Source organism: Mytilus californianus, unplaced genomic scaffold (assembly GCF_021869535.1).
Source record: "Mytilus californianus isolate M0D057914Y unplaced genomic scaffold, xbMytCali1.0.p SCAF_4, whole genome shotgun sequence".
NCBI classification, from domain to species: Eukaryota; Metazoa; Mollusca; class Bivalvia; order Mytilida; family Mytilidae; genus Mytilus; species Mytilus californianus.
Genome location: NW_026262690.1, coordinates 50,346,772 through 50,358,561, shown reverse-complemented (window position 1 = coordinate 50,358,561; position 11,790 = coordinate 50,346,772). Strand labels below are relative to the sequence as shown.

Here is an 11,790-nt window from a genome sequence, read left to right as displayed (position 1 = left end):
AAGGGGGGTGGGGGTGACCCCCATGGACTTCCCCTATATATCATTTGATTTCTTTTATTGTCCCATTCAAGAATATATATGGTTTAGGGGTGGGGATCTCAACTGTTTACAAGTTCTTAAACAGGATGGGGTGGGGTGACCCCAGGGGACTCGCCTTTTATTTCATTAGATTTGTTTTATTGTCCCATACAACAATATATATGGTTTCGGGGTGGGGATCTTGACCGTTTACAAGTTTTCAAAAAGAAGGGGGGTGGGGTTGACCCCCATGGACTTCCCCTATATTTCATTTGATTTGTGTTATTGTCCTGTACAAGAATATATATGGTTTAGAGGTGGGGATCTCGACCGTTTACAAGTTCTCAAACAGGAGGGGGTGGGGGTGACCCCAGGGGACTCGCCTTTTATTTCATTTGATTTGTTTTGTTGTCACATAGAAGAATATATATGGTTTCAGGGTTGGGATCTTGACCGTTTTCAAGTTATCAAAAAGAAGGGGGGTGGTAGTTACCCCAATGGATTTCCCATATATTTAATTTGATTTGTTTTATTGTCCCATAGAGAACGAAAACCAATTTTGGGATATACAGCATACGTACTTACAGACAGACAAGTGTAAAACTTAATGCCCCCTCAACTACAGCGCAGGCATAAAAGTGTGGCAAACTGATTTGCCAAACTGAAGGACAAACAGACAGAGAGACAGACAGACAGACAGACAGACAGACAGACAGACACACAGCCTATCATTTATACAGTAATACTAGTAAGTTTCAAACTATATATACAGTCCTACAGATCTTATCAGAAAACATAAAATTTTCAAATAAATCTGTCACTCCAATGATTATCATATGCTAAAATATTTCAAAGATCTAATTAATATTGAAAATAAATCATTATCACATGCTGAAATATTTATAATATCTAATTGAACAGAACTATGGTTGTTTAACATATATATAGTACTCTAACATAATTAATAATGAAATAATCTTCAAAATGTCTAATGATATAGCTTATAATCATTACCACTTAGGAAATAGATAATTTTCAAATAAATCTGTCACTCCAATTTTTATTCGAAGATAAGACAAATCATAACATGTAAAAATTCTACTTTTGGATATTAAAAATGGCGATAACTCACAAAGGAGATATACTAAAATCTTGAAAATTAATAGAGACCTTCATTAAGTCCCAGGAAACATATTCAAATTTGAAAAAAATGTGTTAAAGCGTTTTCATGTTATTGTGCTGACGCTGTTTGGCAGCCGCCAGAAACGCCCAGCCGCCCGCCGTATATCACCATTTTAATAACCGATATTTCCTTCGAAAATCCGGTTAAAAACTGCAAAATTTCCTTAAAATTACTAATTCACGGCCAGCAACCCAACAACGGGTTGTCTGATTTGTCTGAAAATTAAATGGCAGATAGATCTAAACCTGATGAACATTTTTACCCCATGTCAGATTTACTCTAAATGCTTTAGTTTCAGAGATATAAGCCAATAAAATGCTTCGCTGGGGCGCAGCTTGATACGACCGCAGAGGTCGAACCCTGAACAGTTGGGGCAAGTATGGACACAAAATTCAAGCTTGATACAGCTATGACTTTGGATTGTCATTAAATATTTGACACAGCATAGGTTTCTGACACAGGATGAATGTGGTGTAAGAACTGGAAAAAATTTAATTTACCTATTATGGTGGAATATCCATAAACTAAATTGTTTGTTAATTTCAATATATCAAAGAATATGTAGAATTCAATGTTTGATGTAATGTAATAAAGTTGAAATTTGGACCGTTTTTGTTCAATGTGGACCAATTTGGTAACATGTATAAATAATCAAAAATCTAAATACATGGGAGCCCATTTAAATACATCATAAAGGTATTAAAATAGAAAGTGACATCATAGTCATGGCTAAAAATAAACAAAAATCCTTAATCAGCAACATTTAAAGTAATATCTAAAAATAAAATTCCTTTGTAACCATAAAAGCTCATTTAAATACATCATAAAGATATTAAAATAGAAAATGACATCATAGTCATGGCTAAACATAGCAAAAAACCCTTAATCAGCATCATTTAACAGTAATATCTAAAAATGGAAATTACACCATAAAGGTATTAAAATAGAAAGTGACATCATAGTCATGGCTAAAAATAAACAAAATCCTTAATCAGCATCAGCAACATTTTATAGTAATATCTAAAAATAAAATTCCTTTGTAACCATAAAAGCCCATTTAAATACATCATAACAGATATTAAAATAGAAAATGACATCATAGTCATGGCTAAACATAGCAAAAACCTTAATCAGCATCATTTAACAGTAATATCTAAAAATAAAAATTTCTTTGCAACCATAAAAGTAAAATAGAAAATGACATCATAATCATAGCTAAAAATAAACAAAAAATTTTTTTTATTGGCAAATTTTAAATGGAGTTTATTATACTAAAACAATAAATTTGCAACCATAAACATGATAAAACCCCATTTAAACACATCATAAAAGTATTAAATAATTCAACTACATCATAAGGCTATAAAAATAGAAAATGACTTCATAGTCAAGGCTAAAGGTAAACAAAAAACCTTCATCAGCAAAATTTTATATTGGCAAATTTCCAATGAAGTTTATTACACTAAAATTGTTGGCAAATTTCCAATGCATTTATTAACAATAAAGTTATTGGCAAATTTCCAATTTACATAATTTAAAAGCAGTGTAGATGAGATATTTAAATGAGTTTGAATTACCAACCTTACACTGCTTTTAAATAATGTTCTTTACTCAATTATTTGTCTATTAAAATGGAAACCCTTGTTTTTTAACCTTTTTTCCCCTTATTCCTTAAACATTAGAGCCATAACCACCACCCCCCCCCCCCCCAAAGCCAATTATTACTTTCCAATGTAACCTAAATTTCCAATATACATAATTTTAAATTTCAATTCCTCATGATATATAACCGTATCATTATTATTTTCTTTCATATATAAATCTGAAACAACCATCTTTAAAAGGAAAATTTTAAAGAAAAAAAAAGGAAAAAAAAAAACCTACCTCCCACACATTTTTTCAACCCCCTTTTGATTCATCATCCCCCACCTCAATCACAACCTTCAATATGTGGTATGGTACATTGCAATACAATTTCACAGAGATCCATACACTTGAACACAAGTTTTTGTTGCAAACTAAAAAAATCCTTATTTTTGACCAATATTTGGCCCCTTATTCATAAATGTTTGAGCAATTAACCCCAAAACTCAATTCCTACTTTCTCTTCGTGATAAAAAATAACTAACTTAAAATGTAAATTTTAAACAAAAAAAAAAGGAAAAAAAAAAATTACCCCTTTTTTGACCCCCGCCCCCCTTATGATTCATCACCCCCCACCCCCCTTTCCCCCCAAACCAAGCTCAATAACAGCCTTGCCTTTGTGGTATGGTACCTTGTAATACAATTTTAGAGAGATCCATACACTTGAACACAAGTTATTGTCTAGAAACTAAAAAATGCTTATTTTAAACCCCTTTTTAGGCCCCTTATTACTAAACGTTTTGGGCAATAACCACAACACTCAATTCCAGCTTTCCCTTTGTGAAATGGAACCTTGTAGTAAAATTTCAGAAAGATCCATACACTTACACACAAGTTATTGTCATGAAACTAGAAAAATGCTTAGAAAAATGCTTGTTTTTTGCCCCCTTTTGGCCCCTTATTCCTAAAATTTTGAGGCAATTAACCCCAAAATCAATCCCAGCATTGACCCTTTGTGATATGGAATCTTGTGGTACAATGTCAAAGAGATCCATATGCTAACACACAAGTTATGTCTGGAAGTTACAAAAATGCTTATTTTCGGCCCCTTTTTGGCCCCTAATTCCTTAACTGTTGGTACCATAACCCCCAAAATCAATCCCCACCTTCCTATTGTGGAATTGAACCTTATGGTAAAATTTCATAGAGATCCATTCACTTAAACTAAAGTTAGAGTGCGAAAACCATTGTGTATTCGGACGACGACGCCGGACGCAACGACGACGACGACGACGACGTCGACGCCAACATCATACCAATATACGACCTCAAAATTTGTTTGCGGTCGTATAAAAACTGCATTTTACCCTATGTTCTATGTTTAGCCATGGCGGCCATGTTGGTTGGCAGGTGGGGTCGTCAGACACATTAATTAAACTAGATACCCCAATAATGATTGTGGCTAAGTTTGGTTAAATTTGGCCCAGTAGTTTCAGAGGAAAAAATTTTTGTACAAGTTAACGGACGACGAAGACGACGGACAATGGACGCCGAGTGATGAGAAAAGCTCACTTGGCCTTTCAGGCCAGGTGAGCTAAAAATGAATTATATGGTACAATATGAAAATATGTGTCATGTTTACCCTGTGTCATATTCTTTTAGCTTCGGCAACCATGTTTGTTGGTAGGTAAGATCATAGGATTTTTTTTTTAAACAAGATACACTACGGATGATTGTGGTCAAGTTTGGTACCATTTGGCCCAGTAGTTTCAGAGGAAAAGATTTTTGTAAAAATTAAGGGATGACGACAGAGATTTTAGTTTGAATTATTTTAAAGTCTACAATGTTGGAGATTGCCATTGTTGAAGATACACTAAGATCCAGGTGAGCAACACAGGCTCTTTAGAGCTTCTAGTTAAGTATTTTAGAATCTTTACACCTCAAGCAGCCGTAGCAATGTTGTTGGCTGCTTTGTAAGTAGGAACAAACACAAAGAGTTTTCCATGAGTATTTTATTTGTGTCTCTTTGACTATGTTTTAACAGGCATACTCTAAAATACAGTTCAAAAACCCAACCTATGTGGTTTTATATTAATACAAAAACGGCTATAAATTAATAAATTCCTAGACAATGTAATAAAGATGATTTAGACTGTAAATAACTATTAAGTTTTTAAATCTCTGGTAAGAATATGGACTATGACAATATTGCAAAATAAACTGCTTCGCTGAGCGCAGCTGGATACGCCCACAGAGGTCCAACCCTGAACAGTTGGGGCAAAAATGGACACAATATTCAAGCTTGATACAGGTCTGAATTTGGATTGTAACAAGAAATGATTGTAACAGGATGCTGTTACGAAGTCTCCCAAACGAAGCTCCCATAATTCGTAATTCCCAGGGTCGCCTGACATTGGGCGAAGTCCAGTGAAAATTGGTTTGGTCCAGTAAAGTTATATGCATTAGTGATGCCTGTGGACTAACCCTGTATATCATTCAAATCATCTTGGCATGACATACCAGAATGTATATGGTTTAGGGGTGGGGATCTCGACCATTTACAAGATACTAGAACATTGGGGGTGGGGGAACCCCTGGGGACTGACCCTATACGTCATTCAAATCATCTTGGCATGACAAACCAGAATGTATATGGGTTAGGGGTGGGGATCTCGACCATTTACAAGATACTAGAACATTGGAGGTTGGGGAACCCCTGGGGACTGACCCTATACGTCATTCAAATGTTCGAGACATGACGAACAGGAATATATATGGTTTAGGGGTGGGGATCTCGACCATTTACAAAATATTAGAACATTGGGGATTTGGGGAACCCCTGGGGACTGACCCTATACGTCATTCAAATCATCTTGGCATGACAAACCAGAATGTATATGGTTTAGGGGTGGGGATCTCGACCATTTACAAGATATTAGAATTTTCTCAAATGGCAGGGGGTCGGGATGACCCCTGGGGACTAACCCTGTATATCATTCAAACCATCTTCGCATGACAAACCAAAATATATATGGTTTAGGGGTGGGGATCTTGACCACTTACAAGATATTAGAACTTTCTTAAATGGCAGGGGGTGGGGGTGACCCCTTGGGACTAACCCTGTATTTCATTTGATGTGCTTTATCATGACAAACCAGAATATATATGGTTTAGGGGTGGGGATCTTGACCACTTACAAGACATTAGAACTTTTTTAAATGGCATGGGGTGGGGGTGACCCCTTGGGACTAACCCTGTATTTCATTTGATGTGCTTTATCATGACAAACCAGAATATATATGGTTAAGGGGTGGGGATCTCGACCATTTACAAGATATTAGAACTTTCTCAAATGGTAGGGGGTCGGGATGACCCCTAGGGACTAACCCTGTATATCATTCAAACCATCTTAGCATGACAAACCAGAATATGTATGGTTTAGGGGTGGGGATCTTGACCACTTACAAGATATTAGAACTTTCTTAAATGGCAGGGGGTGGGGTGACCCCTGGGGAGTAACCCTGTATTACATTTGATGTGCTTTATCATGACAAACCAGAATATATATGGTTTAGGGGTGGGGATCTCTACCATTTACAAGATATTAGAACTTTCTCAAATGGCAGGGGGTCGGGATGACCCCTGGGGACTAACACTGTATATCATTCAAACCATCTTAGCATGACAAACCAAAATATATATGGTTTAGGGGTGGGGATCTTGACCACTTACAAGGTATTAGAACTTTCTTAAATGACAGGGGGTGGGGGTGACCCCTGGGGACTAACCCTGTATTCCATTTAATGGGCCTTATCATTTAGAACATTTTCAATTAAAAAGATTGTGTCTATCACAAAGAAGAAGAGAAGAAGAAGAAGAAGATTGTGTCTATCACAAAGAAGAAGAAGAAGAAGAAGAAGAAGAAGAAGAAGAAGAAGAAGAAGAAGAAGAAGAAGAAGAAGAAGAAGAAGAAGAAGAAGAAGAAGAAGAAGAAGAAGAAGAAGAAGAAGAAGAAGAAGAAGAAGAAGAAGAACTGAGCAAAAACAATAAGTCTCCCCAAACTTCGTTTGGGAGACTTAATTAAATATTTGACATATTTTAGGTTTCTGAATAAATGTATTCAAAGAACTTGAAATTGGTTATATGAATTTAATTTATATTAAATTAAAGATTTCTTGCTGTTGTGCAATACACTGTGCTGTTGTGCAATACTTAGTAAATCTGTTGTCAGACTATAAACAAATAAAGTTCAATTTATTCTCAATGTCATATTTGAAATTTATGAAAATCAATAGGGAGATTACATTAATAGCTATAAACAATTCACCAAAGTTTTATGAGAACTGCTGAAAGCATTTTTGAGTTATTGTCCAAAAACTGGAAAATCCCCCCTTTTTTAATGAATAAAACCCCATAACTCAGAAATGTAAAATATAAAATTTATAAAATTCTAAAGGGAGCTTACATCAACAGATATAAACAATTCACCAAAGTTTCATGAGAACTGCTGAAAGCATTTTTTAGATATTGTCTGAAAACTGGAAAATCCCCCTTTTTTTATAAATAAAACCCTGTTACTCGGAAACATAAAATCTAAAATTTATAAAAATCCAAAAGGGAGCTCATGTCAATAGATATAAACAATTCACTAAAATTTCTTGCAAGTTGGTGAAAGCATTCTTGAGTTATTGTTGGAAAACTGGAAAATCCCCCTTTTTTAATGAATAAAACCCCAAAACTCGGAAACGGTAAATCTGAAATTTAAAAAAAACGAAAGGGAGCTCACGTCAATAGATATTAACAATTCACTAAAGTTTCATACATACTGGTTAAAGCTTTTTTGAGTTAATGTCCGACATGTTGACGACTGACGGACGGACAGACGGTCAATGGTATACCATAATACTTCCGGTAAACGGGCGTATAAAACATAAAAACCAAAATTAAAATTATCAAACTAAAATCAAACACAAATATGATATGGATCCATTGTCAAAGTCATGATGAAGACAATTGAACTTCTAAGAGATGAAACCGACCTGAGAACAAACTTTGAACTCAGCTTTATTGTATAAAACCCCTTTAAAATTTTGGGCAACAGTTATTTTGCTCCATACACATCTCTTAATGGTCTTCTTCCATTGTATAAAGATTTATTGATATTCTTCACCATTTAGAAGGATGGATGGATGGATGTTGAACGTCCAGTGGCAAATTAAATGCATATTCAGGATGACCATTAAGAAGGAGTTATGCTTTATACAAGAAGACAGAAGGGTGATTCACCTATCCATCCCCACCTGGTCAACTCAAAAGAATATAAATAACAGTTACATTTTGATTTGATCAATCATGATCTAGTCCTCTAGAAGTGGTTCAAAGTCTTGTTTACTTTATTTGTCATATAATTTATGTTTATTTTTCTTTTAATTTAAATAAATTTAAAACTTTTACCAACACTTTAAGGTCGAGGTACAGTAAATGGGCTACATGTATGTCACAGTTTTTTTTGTAAAAATTTCATACAACTTATGCTTGTAGAACTGAAAATGAAAATTGAAAAAATTAATAGGTTGTTTATACATAATTGACCATTTTAAAGATGCAAAATAATAATTATAGAGTCACAGTGGTATTGTAGAGGAAATAAATGGGTATGTGTCCATGGGACATAGATGATGCCCACACTTGCATATAACATTATAAAGGGACACAACTCAAGAATAGTAAAAGTGACGCTACCCAAATTTGAACTTGATCTGAGTTTTGAGGTAATAAGCATTGTGCATAAGTTTCATAACATTTGGTTGAGGTAAACTAAAGTTAGAGAACAGAAACGAAAAAAATCAGCAATTTTTCCGTTTGTAAAGGGGCATAACTCTAGAATGGTAAAAGTGACGCCACCAAAATTCAAACTTGATCTGTGTTTTGTGGTAATAAGCATTGTGTATAAGTTTCATAACATTTGATTGAGGCAAACTAAAGTTAGAGAAAGGAAACCAATTTTCGGACGTACGTATGTACAGACAGACAAGGGTAAAACTTAATGCCCCCTCGCTAAGGCGGGGGCATAAAAATACCACAAAATGTTGAAATAAGCATTATGTCATCCCATTTCTAAGTTATAAAAGGTTGATTTTAGGGTTTTTTTCAACACCAACTAGATAACAGATGCACCAAAATCAAAGTCAGTGACCCTATGATTATTTTATATCAATAACATATCAATTTTTAAGAAATAAAATGCTTCGCTGGGCGCAGCTTGATACGACCGCAGAGGTCGAACCCTGAACAGTTGCGGCAAGTATGGACACAACATTCAAGCTTGATACAGCTCTGAATTTGGATTGTGATTAAATATTTGACACAGCATAGGTTTCTGACACAGAAAGAATGTGGTCTAAGAACTTGAATTTTTTTAATTTACCTATTATGGTACAATGTCCAAAATCAAATTACATGGTTAGATTCAGCATATCAAAGGACCCCATATATTCAATTTTTGTTGAAATCAAACAAAGTTTAATTTTGGACCCCAACTTGGACAAACTTGAAAACTGGGCCCATAATCAAAAATCTAAACACATGTTTAGATTCAGCATATCAAAGAACCCCAAGAATTCAATTTTTGTTAAAATCAAACTAAGTTTAATTTTGGACCCTTTGGACCTTAATGTAGACCAATTTAAAAAACGGGACCCAAAATTAAAAATCTAAATACACGGTTAGATTTGGAATATCAAAGAACCCCAATAATTCAATTTTTGATGAAATCAAACAAAGTTTAATTTTGGACCCTTTTGACCTCAATATGAACCAATTTGATAGTGGGGCCCACAAATAAAAAAACTAAATACATGGTTAGATTCAGCATATCGAAGATACCCATATATTCAATTTTTGTTGAAATCAAAAAAAGTTTAGTTTTGGACCCCAACTTGGACCAACTTGAAAACTGGGCCCATAATCAATAATCTAAACACATATTTAGATTCAGCATATCAAAGAACCCCAAGAATTCAATTTTTGTTAAAATCAAACTAAGTTTAATTTTTGACCCTTTGGACCTTAATGTAGACCAATTTAAAAAACGGGACCCAAAATTAAAAATCTAAAAACACGGTTAGATTTGGCATATCAAAGAACCCCAATAATTCAATTTTTGATGAAATCAAACAAAGTTTAATTTTGGACCCTTTTGACCTCAATATGAACCAATTTGATAGCAGGCCCACAAATAAAAAATCTAAATACATGGTTAGATTCAGCATATCAAAGAACCCCATATATTCAATTTTTGTTGAAATCAAACAAAGTTTAATTTTGGACCCCAATTTGGACCAACTTGAAAACTGGGCCAAAAATCTAAAATCTAAATACATGTTTAGATTCAGCATATCAAAGAACCCCATATATTCAATTTTTGTTGAAATCAAACAAAGTTTAATTTTGGACCCCAACTTGATCAACTTGAAAACTGGGCCCATAATCAATAAACTGCTTGCTGAGCGTAGCTAGATACGCCCGCAGAGGTCCAACCCTGAACAGTTGGGGCAAAAATGGACACAATATTCAAGCTTGATTCAGGTCTGAATTTGGATTGTAATTAAATATTTGACATATTATAGGTTTCTGAATAAATGTAGTCAAAGGACTTGAAATTGGTTATATGAATTGAATTTATATTCAATTAAAGATTTCTTGCTGTTGTGCAATACTTGGTAAATCTGTTGTCAGACTATAAACAAATAAAGTTCAATTAATTCTCAATGTCATATTAGAAATTTATGAAAATAAAAAGGGAGCTTACATCAATAGATATAAACAATTAACCAAAGTTTCATGAGAATTGGTGACAGCATTTTTGAGTTATTGTCTGAAAACTGGAAAATCACCCCTTTTTTTAATGAATAAAACCCCATAACTCAGAAATGTAAAATGTAAAATTTATAAAATTATAAAGGGAGCTTACATCAATACATACAAACAATTCACCAAAGTTTCATAAGAATTGCTGAAGCATTTTTGAGTTTTTGTCCAAAAACTGGAAAATCACCCCCCTTTTTTATGAATAAAACACTGTAACTCGGATACGTAAAATCTAAAATTTATGAAAATCAAAAGGGAGCTCATGTCAATAGATATAGACAATTCACCACAATTTCTTGCAAGTTGGTGAAAGCATTCTTGACTTATTGTCCGAAAACTGGAAAATCCCCCTTTTTTAAATGATAAAACCCCAAAACTCAGAAACGTAAAATCTAAATTTTATAAAAAACGAAAGGGAGCTCACGTCAAAAGATATAAACAATTCACCAAAGTTTTATGCAAATTGGTTAAAGCATTTTTGAGTTAATGTCCGACATGTTGACGACGGACAGACGGACGGACAGACGGACAGACGGACGGACGGACAGACGGACAACGGTATACCATAATACGTCCCGTAAACGGGCGTATAAAAATCTAAACACATGTTTAGATTCAGCATATCCAAGAACCCCAAGAATTCAATTTTTGTTAAAATCAAACTAAGTTTAATTTTTGACCCTTTGGACCTTAATGTAGACCAATTTAAAAAACGGGACCCAAAATTAAAAATCTAAAAACACAGTTAGCTTTGGCATATCAAAGAACCCCAATAATTCAATTTTTGATGAAATCAAACAAAGTTTAATTTTGGACCCTTTTGACCTCAATATGAACCAATTTGATAGCGGGGTCCACAAATAAAAAATCTAAATACATGGTTAGATTCAGCATATCAAAAAACCCCATATATTCAATTTTTGTTGAAATCAAACAAAGTTTAATTTTGGACCCCAATTTGGACCAACTTGAAAACTGGGCCAAAAATCAAAAATCTAAATACATGTTTAGATTCAGCATATCAAAGAACCCCATATATTCAATTTTTTGTTAAAATCAAACAAGGTTTAATTTCGGACCCTTTGGACCTTAATGTAGACCAATTTGAAAACTGGACCCAAAATTAAAAATCTAAA

General features: G+C 34.1%; 1 long non-coding RNA gene across 1 annotated transcript; it reads right to left on the bottom strand.

Annotated features, from left to right (window-relative positions):
• Positions 1–4,782: 4,782 nt before the first annotated feature.
• LOC127698436 (uncharacterized) lies at positions 4,783–11,611 on the bottom strand. Its single transcript, XR_007980836.1, has 2 exons — positions 11,480–11,611; positions 4,783–9,590 (listed from the first exon to the last, which is right to left on the bottom strand). It is a non-coding gene; the product is annotated as an uncharacterized LOC127698436 (long non-coding RNA).
• Positions 11,612–11,790: the final 179 nt, after the last annotated feature.